Source organism: Tursiops truncatus, chromosome 10, assembly GCF_011762595.2.
Source record: "Tursiops truncatus isolate mTurTru1 chromosome 10, mTurTru1.mat.Y, whole genome shotgun sequence".
Classification (NCBI taxonomy): domain Eukaryota; kingdom Metazoa; phylum Chordata; class Mammalia; order Artiodactyla; family Delphinidae; genus Tursiops; species Tursiops truncatus.
Genome location: NC_047043.1, coordinates 94,395,098 through 94,409,022, shown reverse-complemented (window position 1 = coordinate 94,409,022; position 13,925 = coordinate 94,395,098).

Below are 13,925 nucleotides of genomic sequence, written 5' to 3'. Positions count from 1 at the left end.
GGAAAGGAAGGTCCTTATTTAACTTGAATGATATAGAAGGAAGTGATGGAATGAGGAGTGGGAAGAAGCTAAATCAGTGGGGCAAAGGGACAGTAGTACAGAGAAGATCATGGAGACCCTTGGAAGTGCTTCATTACCAACTTCATTGGCTTGCATTGAATTCCGTAACAGAGATTCTTGAAATTATTTCTTATGTCTTTATTTAATTACCATTTTGAATCTTCCCAGATCAGATTTTAAAAAGTAAGAGTTAAAGATTTAAAAAAGTAGGTCAGAAACAGATTACTGTTTTGAAGCTTCAGTAGCACGGGAAAGAGAGGTGGGCTGGAAATGAGGTATGGATTTGAGTTCAGAACGGCAGTCAGCTCCAGACTCTCTGCCTTCAGTGCCCTTATGTTGAAGCCCTAGCCACCAATGTTACTGTATCTGGAGATAGGGCCTTTAGGAGATAATTAGGGTTAGATGCTACTGTGAGGGTGAGGCCCTCAGTGCCCTCATAAGAAGAGATACCAGAGAGATTACTCTCCCTCTCTCTCCACCATGTGGGGACATGGTGAGAAGGTAGACATCTGCAAGACAGGAAGAGAGCTCTCATCAGAACGTGATCTCAGACTTCCAGCCTTCAGAACTGTGAGAAAACAAATTTCTATTGTTGAAATCACACAGTGTATGGTATTTTGTTATGGCAGCCTGAGCTGATTAAAACAGTGTCTCACCAAATAGAGAATATCAATAAAGGAATATAAATTATTTAAAAGAGTCAAACAGAAATTTTCAGTCGAACAGTATAATAACTGAAAGGAAATATTTACTAGAGAGAATCAACAACAGATTTCAGCAGGAAGAGGAAAGAATCAATGAACTTGAAGATGGATTAATTGAAATTATTCTGTCTGAAAAACAGAAAGATAAAAGAGTAGAGAAAAATAGAGCCTAAGAGACCTGTTGGATACTGTGAAGCGTATCAACATACTACTCTCAATGTGAGTTTGAGAAAGAGAGAAGAGAGAGAAAGTGAAAGAATATTTGAAGAAATAATAGCTGAAATTTGATGAAAAACAGTAATCTACACACCAAAGAAACAATGATTTCAAGTAGGATAAGCTCAAAGAGTTAATATCTAGACACATCATAATTAAACTGTTAGCCAGAAGCAAAGAGACAATCTTGAAAGCAGCAAAAAAACAAAACAAAACAAAAACATATCATCATGTACAAGGGATCCTCCATAAGAGAGCCTGTCATACAGAGTGAAGTCAGTCAGAAAGAGAAAAACAAATACCATATAATATCGCTTTCTGTGGAATTTAGAAATATGGTACAGATGAACTCATTTGCGAAGTAGAAATAGCGTCACAGATGTGGAGAACAAACTTACGGTTACCAAGGGGGGAAGTAGGGGTGGGGGAGTGGGGTGAATTAGGAGCTTGGGATTGACATATACACACTACTATATATAAAATAGATGACTAATGAGAACCTACTGTATAGCACAGGGAACTCTACTCAGTGCTCTGTGGTGACCTAAATGGTAAGGAAATCTAAAAAAGAGAGGAGATATGTATACATATAACTGATTCACTTTGCTGAGCAGCAGAAACTAACACAACATTGTAAAGCAACTATATCCCAATAAAAATTAATAGTAAAAAAGAAGAAAATAGGGACTTCCTTGGTGGCACAGGGGTTAAGAATCCGCCTGCCAGTGCAGGGGACAGGGGTTCGATCCCTGGTCCAGGAAGGTCCCACATGCTGAGGAGCAACTAAGCCCTTGCGCCACAACTACTGAAGCCAGCGCACCCTAGAGCCTGTGCGCCGCAACTGCTGGGCCCACGTGCTGCAACTGCTGAAGCCCGCGCATGCCTAGAGCCTGTGCTCTGCAACAAGAGGAGGCACCGCGATGAGAAGCCCACGCATCCCAACAAAAAGTAGACCCCGCTCACCACAACTAGGGAAAGCCTGCGTGCAGCAACGAAGACCCACCGCAGCCAAAAAAAATTTAAAAAAAAGAAGAAAATATAATTAAAAGCAAACAAAATAAGTTAAATTAAAATGGTTTCCCTGTTGCACCAGTACATTTTAGATGCTCAGTAGGCACATCTGGCTACCATACTGGATGGCACAGAGCAGTCCCGTTGTCACAGAAAGTTCTTTTGGACATGCTGGCTTAGGGAGAGATGACTAGAGAACACAAAGGAAGGGGAACAGTAAAGGTGTCTAAAAACACCTCCCAAAATTTAAAAACTCTTCTAAATTCTGAAACCTTCTAAAAGTTACCTAATAATCTTCACTGAGAGTCTATCTGAATACTGTGGGTCAGGCTGGACAATAGGGATTGATGAATTCGTTGTTTTATTTATTTACTCAGTATTTATGGAGTAGTAACCGATTGAGAAACTGTGCCAGGGACACCATGTAAAGTGATCAGCAAAACTGGCATATTGTCTCCTCTCAAGCAGCTGACATTCCAGTGGAGGCGGTAGATATTAATCAGGAATGAGACAAGCAAATGTAAAATTATAACTGTGATAGTGACTCTGATGGAGAGGTATTTGGAGCAGTGACAATGGGAAAGGAGTGTCCTCGACCTAGTCTGGAGCATTTTCTCAAGAAGGCATCCTGAGATCAGATTTAAGTGAGTAGATTAGGGAAAAGGAGGGAGAGCAAGCCAGCGCCAACATACAGCATGCACAAAGGCCCTGGGGCAGGAGGAGAGATGACAGGAAGGAGGAACTGACTGGGCCAGTGTGGGCCATCACAGAAAGTGAGGGGAAGTTGGGTACAAGCTGAGGCCCGTGAAGTAGAGTACCTGCAGCATCAGCATCCCCTACAGACTTGTTAAAAATTGAGGATCTGTATTGAACAAGACCCCCAGGTGATAGTCGGGCACCAAGTTGAGATGCATAGTCTATACCATAGTCCGTATATTCCAGCCTGCAGTCCACATCGTGCGACAGTCTGTTTTTGTACATATTTTATTGGACCACAGCTACGCCTGTTCATTTACTGATCGTCGGTGGCTGCTTTCGTGCCGCAGTGACAACACGGAGAGGTTGCCATGGGGATTGTTTGGCCCACAAAGCCAAAAATATTTACTATCTGGACCTTTACACAAAAGTTTTCCAGTTCCTAGTTTGTACTGTGCTGTGCCTCAAACACAGCATCAAGGTTCTGGGATTTATTCTAAGAGCAAGGGAAGCTAGTGAAGGTTTTCATTTTGGAAGGATCGATCCACCTGCATGGAGATAAAAGGCACACAGACGGTACGTGCCCCACAGGAGCTTAGGATCCAGTGGGAACTCACTTTTAGCTCCCAGATTGGTTGTTTGCTCCTTTCCTGAGGGGGAGTGCTGTCTTATTACCTCGTTTTTTGTTGTTGTTAACTCCCTCCGTGCCTGGCAGAGTGCTAAGCGTTTAGCCAGTGTTTGGCGCTATTTACTGACTCGGTAACTGGCTTGAGCTTGTGACAGTTACCATTGACCCTCCTTAGAAACTTACTTTGTGGACACTGCAGGAGTCAAAGTATTATGGTGCTGATGTGCTTTCAACAGCTTCCTTGACATGTCAACCCGACTTTGACATGGACTCTAGACCAGTATGGTAGAAGCCAAGTCCTTGGCCACTTTGTGAGTTTCAGGAGGGCGGGGAGAGACGGGAATCTGATTCCATTTCTGGTGCGGATAGAACTGCAGGAAGAAGCCTCTCTGAGCTTCAGATTCTCCCTCTCTGACATGAGGAAGCTGGAACAGTTTATCATGAAGGTCCCCCAGATATTTTTGTCCTTCGAGTTTTACCAGGTGACAAAATAAGGGACACCAGTCAAGTCTCTGACTCAGCTCGATGCATGTTTACTTTGTGTACATGGAATCCTTCCCACATAAACACAAATCATAGTTGATGAGAACATTGGGGGGGGGGGACCCACAGCCACCCCACAGTTATAAAGGAGATTTTTGAATTGTGTATTGTTTCATATTCCACATACTTCGTTTTCATTTGTCCAGATATTTGAACGTCACTGGCTCAGCCATAAGGAGACCAACCTTATCTACTGATTAGACATGATTGTGTAGACTCTGGCCTTGCTGGCTGCTTCGCTTGCTCTTCAGGTCATGAGTCAGCCGTGCTGGAATAAGTTGAATATTCACTGAAAGGGAAGTTGGATATCTGTAAACTCACCATGACAAATGGACACGCATCCCATCTGCAACGCGACCGAAAGAAAGTGTTTTGAGAAAGGGATGGGTGATGGATTCTGAAAGGGGTTACAACTTGGTGCATAGAAGGAGGGGAAAAGCTTTGAGGATAATCAATTGCTTTGAGCACACATAGGTTTTTAGCCGTGTTGCCATCTCCTGGGCAATATGCCTGCTACAGAAGTGTTGCTTCAAGGCCTAAAAGAGCAAGCGAAGCAGACTGTTTAATGGATAGCACTAAAGTGGGGAGGAATATTGTGAAGTCAGCTCGCTCACGTTTTGTGGATGCTACTGCGTGGCGTTACCTCCCATTCATCGTTGTTGATGGCATTCAGTTAAAGCCATACTTGAAGTCATGCTGTACCAGGTGCTGTGGAAAATAGAGATGCCGTGCCGGCTTCATGGGCCTGTGCCTTGTGCCGTCAAGCAGGACCTCACACTTAAATGATCCTGTGTTTGGTTTAATGCTCTGGTGTTGCCCTGTTGAAATTCTTAGTACATTTTGGACAAGGGGCTGTGAACCTTACTTACATGGGTCCCTGCAAACCATGCCACTTGTTTTGAATAGAAGGTGCTGGAGTCCGTTTCTTGCCTCAAGTTGCTTACGACATTGTGTCTTAGAATCACGTTGGGACGGTAGTATAAGAACTTGATTAACTTTTCTGAGCCTTGATTTCTTCCTGTTCAGTATAAAGAGATGGAATGGGTTGCAGTGTAAGGAGAGATATTGGAGGCTTAAACTATTACGTTGATTTTCCCAAAGTAAGCAGTAGAGTCAGGACACTGAGACTTCCTCTCCTGACTTTCAAGTCAGTGAGAACGGACTTCATGAACAAGGCTTAATGCTGAGTTCAAGGTATGAGTCAGCCAAGGGCTGGTGGCATCCATTCCCCAGTTGCTAGGGAACTCAAGAGTATCTGGGTTTGTTGGAAAAGTGTCCAGTGGAATGTACTTGGAGATCTGGGAAAGGAGGCACAGGCAAAGCAAAGATCAGTTCCACGATAATATATTAAAAACTTCTGGGACCAGCCGTGTTTCAGACTTGAGGACTTTTCTTATTTTTGAGAGGTAACGTAATGCACAGTCCACTGAATATGTAAGATCCCCCAGCATGTCTGGGCAGGACTTCGTAATCAAGTGTGTTAATTTCTCTGCAGTGAAGTGTTTAACTGTTCACACCAAATAAGAAAAATGTAAAGACTGTGAATAGTTTTAACTCAGCTCACATCAGGCTTTGCTGCCAAATGTAATAAGGTCAAGTTCCACCATAAATGAGTTACAAACTCTAAGGCGTTGTGAACCTTTATCAAACAAGATGCAGGTAAACGGGTCATCAGAACTCAGGAGGCGGGAGACCGGTGAGGCATTTGTCAAGTGAAGCCAGGCTAGATCCCATGACTGCTCGGGAAGCCCCAAACCTCTGCATGGTAAACCAGGGTGCAGACCTTCTTCCTGCTGAAGCAGATGGAAGACCTGAGGTGCAAGGCTGTGAACATCCTTTCTCAACATCTCTTTTAAGAACACCACTGCCCTCTTTTTCCTGTCGCTCCAGCTTGGCGGCTTCCTGAACACATGGTCTCTCTGACCATATTTTCACCGTGCAAAATAGCATTTTCAGAACTGGCTGTCCCTAGCTTTCATCTGTCATTTTTTCCCTCTCTGTTGTTTCTATGGCAGTTGGCACATGTGTCTCACTCTTCACTTCTGAGATGGGTTTAAAAAACCTTGGCCAAAGAGCCAGCCTCTTCTTTAGCATCCTCTTCCATTTGTTTGCCTGAAAAGCCAGGAGAAAATAAAAATAGCTTTGAGATTCCCAGAACATGCCTGAAATCTTGTTCTCTGGTACTTTGCTATATTAATTTTTCATGTAGGAGGGATACAGACACTAGAAAATGATTATTCTTGACAATAGACGTTAAAATAGAGGCTGATTTCCTGTAAAGATAAGTGCCCTTCATTTTCTCAGACCCCCTCCCAAGGCCCTGGGAGGATCTTAACAGTATTCTAATCATAATATCCTCTAATTTGTCTTCAAGAGGGGCCTTGAAATTGTATAACTTTCAGACTTGTCAAAACTTGCATCTGTCCCTACTTTACCCCAGTGTAAAAGTATGTCTCAAGGCTTTAGAGAGCGTTAACTCTGGCTTTGCCATTTACCAGGCGTGAGAGTAACTTATTTATCTTTTGGAACTTCTATTTCTACGTCTATTAAGTGGACATATACACTCTTGACATCGTAGGGTGCTGGGAAGGAGAAGAGTTGTCATGCCCATATAGCAAAGAAGAAATGTTAGTAAATGTTGACTCATCTCTTTGTTTCCTTGAGGATTGTTTTCATCTGCAGGAACAGCACCTCAAGAAAGAGGATCCATTTTTCTTATTTAACAAATCTGGGAAGAGTCTCAGAGATGTCATGGGAACCTAGGCTCATTATGTCTTTCTCTTCAGCCTTTTTTAATGTGGACTCCCATCTTCAGGATCCTAGAACGGCTGTTTTACTCCAGACATTGTGTTTGCATCCCAGGAAGAAAAAAAGGGGAAAGGAACAGGAATATACCAGCTGAATCAATCTCTTTGTATAAGGAAAATAATAGTAATTCCAGAAATGCCATCGTGTAGGGATAATTTGCTGCTGATCTGTGTGTCTTGGGGGTACCTGGAACCATTCCTAGAACCAAGGTGGTTACCCTTGGCCAAGGAAGGGATAAAATGCACTCACTAGTGATTTCTAATGTTGTGCTCAAAGATCCAAACCCCTCCGGAGGCTTGCAACCCCAGCGTGTCTACATTGTTCATTGAAAATGTAAAGGTTGGTAACCAGCCCCTGGTTTATCTGATTATGGCCTTGTTGGGTTCCTTGAACACCGGGTTAGAAGAGACCCCTCCGTAAACTTGTGCCTTCGTCACAGGCTGTTTCTATTTCGTACATATTTGTTTACCTAGTCCATAGCATAATGTTTGGCACACAGCAGCTATGCAGTAAATGTTTGTCGAGTGAATGAATGTTTGCAAATATTTAGCTTCTTAAGAATCAGATTCCGTGGCTTATCCATGCAAAAAGCCATACAGCTGAAGCTGTAAGCTAACACTTCTTGGGAGAATACGGCCACAGTAAAGGAGAGGACTCAGCCCTGCTGTGCCGGAGATTGGAAGGCCGGGGTGGCCTTAGTTAGTTCGGGGCGTTCTCTGGTGGGGATGATCAGAACACTGCCAATGCCCAGCAGGAATCCAAGGGCAAAGTGTTGGGGACTTTGGGGAAAAAACAGTGTCAAAATCTATTATGTTTCCTGTTCACCTTTTACTTTATAACACACAGCCTCATGACTTGGTGAAAATGTCAAACCTATTTTCATTTACTCATGGTCCCTATTGGCTTTAATTCCAACTTCAAGTTTCCCTTGCAGTTTGTCCGTGAAGAAGGGCTTCCTCTGATATCTGTTACCCTACAAATGGTCGAGATTAATTCAGCTGAGATAGTCGACTAGGCCGGCATCCTCTGTCTCCTTCTTGCTGCAGATGCTGTGGCTTTTACTAAAGATGGTGACCTTTCAAAGAAAAGAGACCCATTCTCTAGTGGGCAAGCAGTAAAGTTATCCTTAAAACCTTAGCAAAGGTCCTGTGGGCCCCTTGCCATTTCTAGGATGTTCCATGTGTCTGACCTTACAGAGCAGTTCAGAGACAGAAGCAAAGACAGATCGATGGTGTGTCCCCAGTTGACACCACTATCACTAGACTACAAGGGCTATGAAAGAGTGTCTGAATTGCCAGTCGTATAATATGTGGAAGGCTTTTTATCTCTGAGAAGCAGATAGCCTAAACTCATCAATAAAATTTCATGGCCAATTTTATTTTCACACTGGGAAAAATATGGACATCGTCATCATAAGCCCCAGAGAGGCCTGGTTGTACCAAGGACAGATAGCCAGATACTGTGCAGTATGTCGCGGAAGTAGCAATACCCACCCACAGAGATCAAGCAGGATGCAAACCTCCCCATTTCACCTCTGCAAAAAAGACCACGAAAGTAAGGAGGTGGAAACAGACCTATGTGACACCCTCTCTCCTCCTCTCACCACCTCTCCTTGTCTGGATCTCCACTAGAAACAAACTCCCATTTGCCTTCGTGATTATTTAATTAACATTTTAAACAGGAATCTGATCGTGCGCCATCCTGCCTGACACCTCCAATAGTTTCCCACTCCCTTAACATAAAATGTAAACTTCTTTGCATGGCCTTCATGCATAGATAAGCCAGAGTCTAGTTCTTAAGAAGCTCTATATTTGCAAACATTCACTTATTCAACAAATACTTACTGAAAGGCTCTGTGTGCTGGGCAGTATGCTATGGACTGGGTAAACAACTGTGAACAACACCATGTTGGTGTCTAAAGAACTGAAAAAATAATCTACCTTTTCCTGCCAAGTGGAGAGCAGGCCATTGAGGAGTCAGAAAGCACTGTTAGATGTATGGAATCTTTACTCTGAACCCCAGAATACTGTGAATGTTTCTACCTGAAGACAATGCTGTACAAGACAGCCCACACCCCTCCTCCCTAGGAGCCTGCCCCTGTATAACACACAGGAGGAGACCAGAAATGTCATTTTAGGAGAAAAGAAAGGTAGAGGCCAGGCCACACATGCCCTGTTGCTCAGAGTTTTCACAGAAGGAGCAAGTGGGGTGATGTGTGGAGAGAGGCTGGATAGTCCCATGGAAAGACATCAGCAGAGGGAAATTATTACCGAGCAGGACCTATGGGGCCGTCATGGCACAGACCCCCTCCCTCCACGTCCTCTGCCGGCCTCTTACCGTAGAAAAGTTTTCATCTCCCAGGCCTCCCCTGAGTCGCAAAAGGCTGGCTCAAAATGAATGATTTAAAGGATGTGACCGTGCAGTGACAAAACATAGAAGTTGGGCCAGGAAAACTGGTAACAATTTTAACAGTAATCAGCCGTAGGGCGGAGTCTTTAGTTCCACCCTGAAGGATGTAGATGGTGCACATTCCTGTGTTGTTTTGTAGATACTTAAACCCTCACCAAATGGAAGAAGCTAGCTGAACTGTATGATGACTCTGAGCATGTAGCCCGCAGACCAGCTGGAGCCTGAGGACTGATGATGTTAATTCCCGTGACACCACCCTGTTACCTCACCAGCAGCGAGTCAGAGAATTGAGTTCGGGTCTTTTGAGCTGAATGCTGCCAGTACTCCTTGTTTGGCTCCTGCAATAAATGCTGTACTTTCCTTCACCACGGCCAGCTGTGAGTGGACCCAAGTTCCCCTCAATAGCACTGAGTCGTGGAATCACACAGCAGGTCAATATTTGAACATAGCTAGTATGATCCGAATTGCTTTATTGGTTTTAACTGAGACACATTTTAGGTCGTGTGATCTTGACCGCACTGGCTTTCCGTCTTATTTGAGTAAATGTCCACCAACTGCTTGGAATCAGTCCATTTTCATTCAGTTGATGTATTTTGGTTCTTCCTTTCTAGTAATGGAAAAGAAAACAGTTGGACCATTATTAGGTCAAACTGCATGACATTGATGGTATTCGGCCATTTTGGACCCACCATGAATGGCAGTATGAAATGGGTTCAATCTAAGAAATGTATGAACACATGGCAGAATACTTATAAGAAAAAGAAGGAGATAATGAGAATGAGTGTTTGAATACTAATCAGTTAATTAATGCTAATAGATGACAGGTCTAGATAACAGATTAAGCAGGCAGCGGAAAATTCATAAGGTCTAAACATGGAATCAGACCCAGGGCTCCAGGTCTGGCTTCCTGAATGCTCTGCTTGATGGGAAATTTTTGTTTGCAAATGACAGAGTCAAGTCATCTAGGAGGGGCAGGGAGGAACGAGGGGGTACCACTGAGAGATGAGGCCACCAGGGAAGCAGCTGGGGTCTGTGGGGAGAGGAGGCTTGTATTTATCCACGGTTTTGCCCGTTCGTATTTGGCTTCAAGCCTCCACCTGCTTTGTTCACAGTCAGAGGGGAGAAGGAAATGATTTGAGACAGCGGTCATCAAAATGTGGTTAGTAGCCCCCTGGAGGTCCCTGAGATCCTTTCAGGGCTTCTGAGAGGTCAAAAGTATTTTCACGGTAATACTAAGATGGGATATGCCTTTTCCACTGACATTTGCATTGACGATGCAAAAATAATGGGAGTGAAACTACTGCTGCTTTAGAACGAATCAAGACAGCGGCATCAGATTGTTTGAGCTGCCATTGTATTCCTCACCCACGCATTTACAGTATTGAAAAAAAAAGCCAGTTTCACTTAGGAACGTTCTTGATGAAGCAGTAAAATCATTAATTTCATTGAATTTTGGCCCTTGAATATTATTCTGTGTGAAGAGAAAGAAACACACATGAAATATTTCTGTTGCAAACTAACTGCCCTTCGAGCTGTGAGCAGAATTAACTGCTTTTTTCCCCGAACGCCATCTTTACTTGAAAGAACAACTGACAGAGACACGATGGTTTTTGCGTCGTGGGCATCTGGCAGACATTTTCTCTAACATGAACGAAGTGAGCTTGTCACTTGGAGAAAAAGAACTGACAGCATTTGTTGCTAATGACAAATTGGAGCGTCCGTGCAAACACTTCTAGAATTTCGGGAAACATGTCCGCCAACCTGAGCTTGACAACTTTCCAATACATACAGCTTTTCTGTTCATAGAAATATGCTATGAATGCTAACATGTAATGAGGTCTTTTTGGTTTTTTTTAAATAAATTAGTAAATATCCTTTAATGTCTCAATTTTAATTTCAAATATGGTAAATAGTGAAAGATAGAGCTGATAAACGTTTGGTTTGGGGGTCTTTGATAATTTTTAAGATGTATTTATGTAATATAAGTAAAGATGTATTGAGACCAAAAGAGTTTGAGAATGACTCACGTAAGAGCTTTTTTTTTTCCCCCATTTTAATAAACTCTAAGACTCAGAGAGGCCTTTTGCTAACCAACTTTTCTCCGTTATTTCTGAACTTTTCCCTTTGTGATCTCTTTCTCAGTGTGTGTCTCTCTCTGTTTCTTTGTCTGTTTGTGTCTTTCCATTATAAGTATTTAGGTCTGGAAGATAGGTTTTCATGGTTAGATTAATAGCAGTTTTTCTCAAGAAAAAGTCCACTGTGGCGAAAGATTTTCTATATTCCCTGCCTTATAGCTCCCCAAATAATCTCCTTCTCTTCTGCTGGTTTAATTTTATGTTTTCAGTGAATCCCCATGTAGCACTGTGAAATGGAAAAACAGTATTATAAATTTGTATGCAGTGGAAAAGCCAAAAAGAATAAATGAGAAAGAAAGCAACGTCGATGAAAATAGAAACCACATGCACAAAAATGACAAATGCAAATGCTAGAGATGGTTCTATTTTCGTGGAGTCTTGAATGTGTCCATTTTCCCCAAAATATCTCTTCTGCGTCATGCCGGTTATAAATGTTGCAGTGATTGCTGCTGACAAGTGTGGCTATACACAGACTTAATGACAGGATGATTACTTGTAAGGAAGAGACACCTAAGCCCACTCCCGTGAAGAGAGTGACATGGGCCCACACACTGAGTTTCTCGGCAAGTCACTGTTGATGACTATTAAATTACACTTGTGAAGTCATGTTATTAATAGTGCTGCCAAATGAGCCTAACTGGAGACTCTGTGATACGCAGAGGACCTTGGGGGCTGTGGGTTTCATAGAAAGTGAGGTTTAGGTCACATAGAAACTTGGAAACTATTCCAGCTGGAGGAGATGATTGTTTTATTCTTCTCATGTGTAGAATTCCACTGTGAGTTTCCAGCAGCCATTTCCCTCCCCTGTCTTAGTTCTCTCATATGTACAATGATAAGATTGGGCTAGAGCAGTTGTTTTCAACCAGTGAAATCTTGACCTGAAACCTCAATAAACAAAACAGAGAAGAGCTGCGTGGCTTAAAGGAAAGGTGAGGAAGCTTAGAATCTCCCTTTGGGCTCTCCACTGAACTTTCATGTCTGCTCAGCTCTTGAGATACTGCAGTGAACCCTGGGGCTCTCAGGTACACGGTTTGAGAAGCATTGGACCAAGGACTCTATAGCTCCATGTGCTTGGGGAGGCCTTGTCAGAAAATCTGAGTAATTTTTTTTTTTAATTAGAGAACTAGTTGGCATCGAGTTGAGAGCTAAATGGCCCCCTGGGTGGAGGTGGCAAGGATGATAGAGATAGTGGTAACTCCCCCGGTAGGACTCATGAGCCCGCTAAGAGCCACGGTGTACTTACTGACACCAATTGTGAATTGATCCACATCCTAGGTCTTGTGGGGTAAACAAAATATAGACAAACCGACATTCATATTTAAGGAGCTGATAGTTTGGAGAGGGGCAACATAAGCCCAGCATAAGTAAGCCCAACATAAGCCCAACATAAGTAAGTCCAAATATAATAAAGATTCAGAATTCGAGGGTAGGTGGTAGTTAGCCTGACTGGGCAGATGAGGAAGGGCAGATGGAGAAGGATGTTTCGTTCTCTTCATGCTTTCCCCAACTCAGTCTGCTACTTCTGACTCCTGTAGAGTTGCGGGTGAGGGGGAAGGACGGCAGTAAGGAAGCCAGTTGAAGCTGTAAACGATTTTGTTTGCTTGAATTCCAATAATAATATGAGTATATATGCGTGTGCATATATTATCTATATGTTAATGCATATACTGGGTTCAATTATAAGAAGGGTGACCTTCTTATAATTGAATTCAGACACATGCTATCTAGTTAGAGTGACCAGTTCATCCTAGTTTGCCCAGAACTTTCCCAGTTTTAGCATTGAAACTCCTACAGCTTGGAAAACCTCTTTCTTGGACAAATTAGTCACCCCAAATTAGAGCAACCTAGCAGACCCCTAAGAATGCATCTCGGGACCCCTGGTGATCTGCAGGCCCCAATTAAAATTATACTCAGGGGGCTTCCCTAGTGGCGCAGTGGTTGAGGGTCCACCTGCCGATGCAGGGGACACGGGTTCGTGCCCCGGTCCGGGAAGATCCCACATGCCGCGGAGCAGCTGGGCCTGTGATCCATGGCCGCTGAGCCTGCGCGTCCGGAGCCTGTGCTCCACAGTGGGAGAGGCCACAACAGTGAGAGGCCCGCGTACCACAAAAAAAAAAAAAAAAGAAAAGAAAAAAATTATACTCACTTAGCAAGCAGACTCTTGACCTGAAAATCAAGAGAACTAGCTCCTCTATTGACTAGCAGTGAGACCTTCGGGAAAGGGTTTAAGTGAAGTCAAGAATTCTTTGCAAAGAAAAATAGATGTATGTTCATGTACAGTTGTCCATGGCACCTGTATTCATGCTCCTCCCTAAGGTGGAAAGGCTAGCCCAATATAGGCGTTGGTTGTTTTTTTTTTTAAACAAAATCAGTTGCTTTGAGTTTCATCAATGGTAATTATGTCAGTAGAAGATTATTTAAAAATATTTAAAGTTTAAAAGAAATTATTAATAAATCTAATTAATAATTCATTCAAATAATGAATACAGAGCATATTAGCATTATGCAGTGTTCACTTAAGAATAAAAATGTGTTTTTAGCCTTTCCGTGTTTTATTTAGGAATGTTGATCATTTTTATGAAACTTAGAATTGATATGAAAGATATCATGACTATTAAGAATTAAGGAACAAAATCAAATAAGCAGGAATAAGGGAAACTATGCTAATCCAGACAGCCTGCTCAGAAGAACTGGGTCATAATTTAAGTTTTCCAG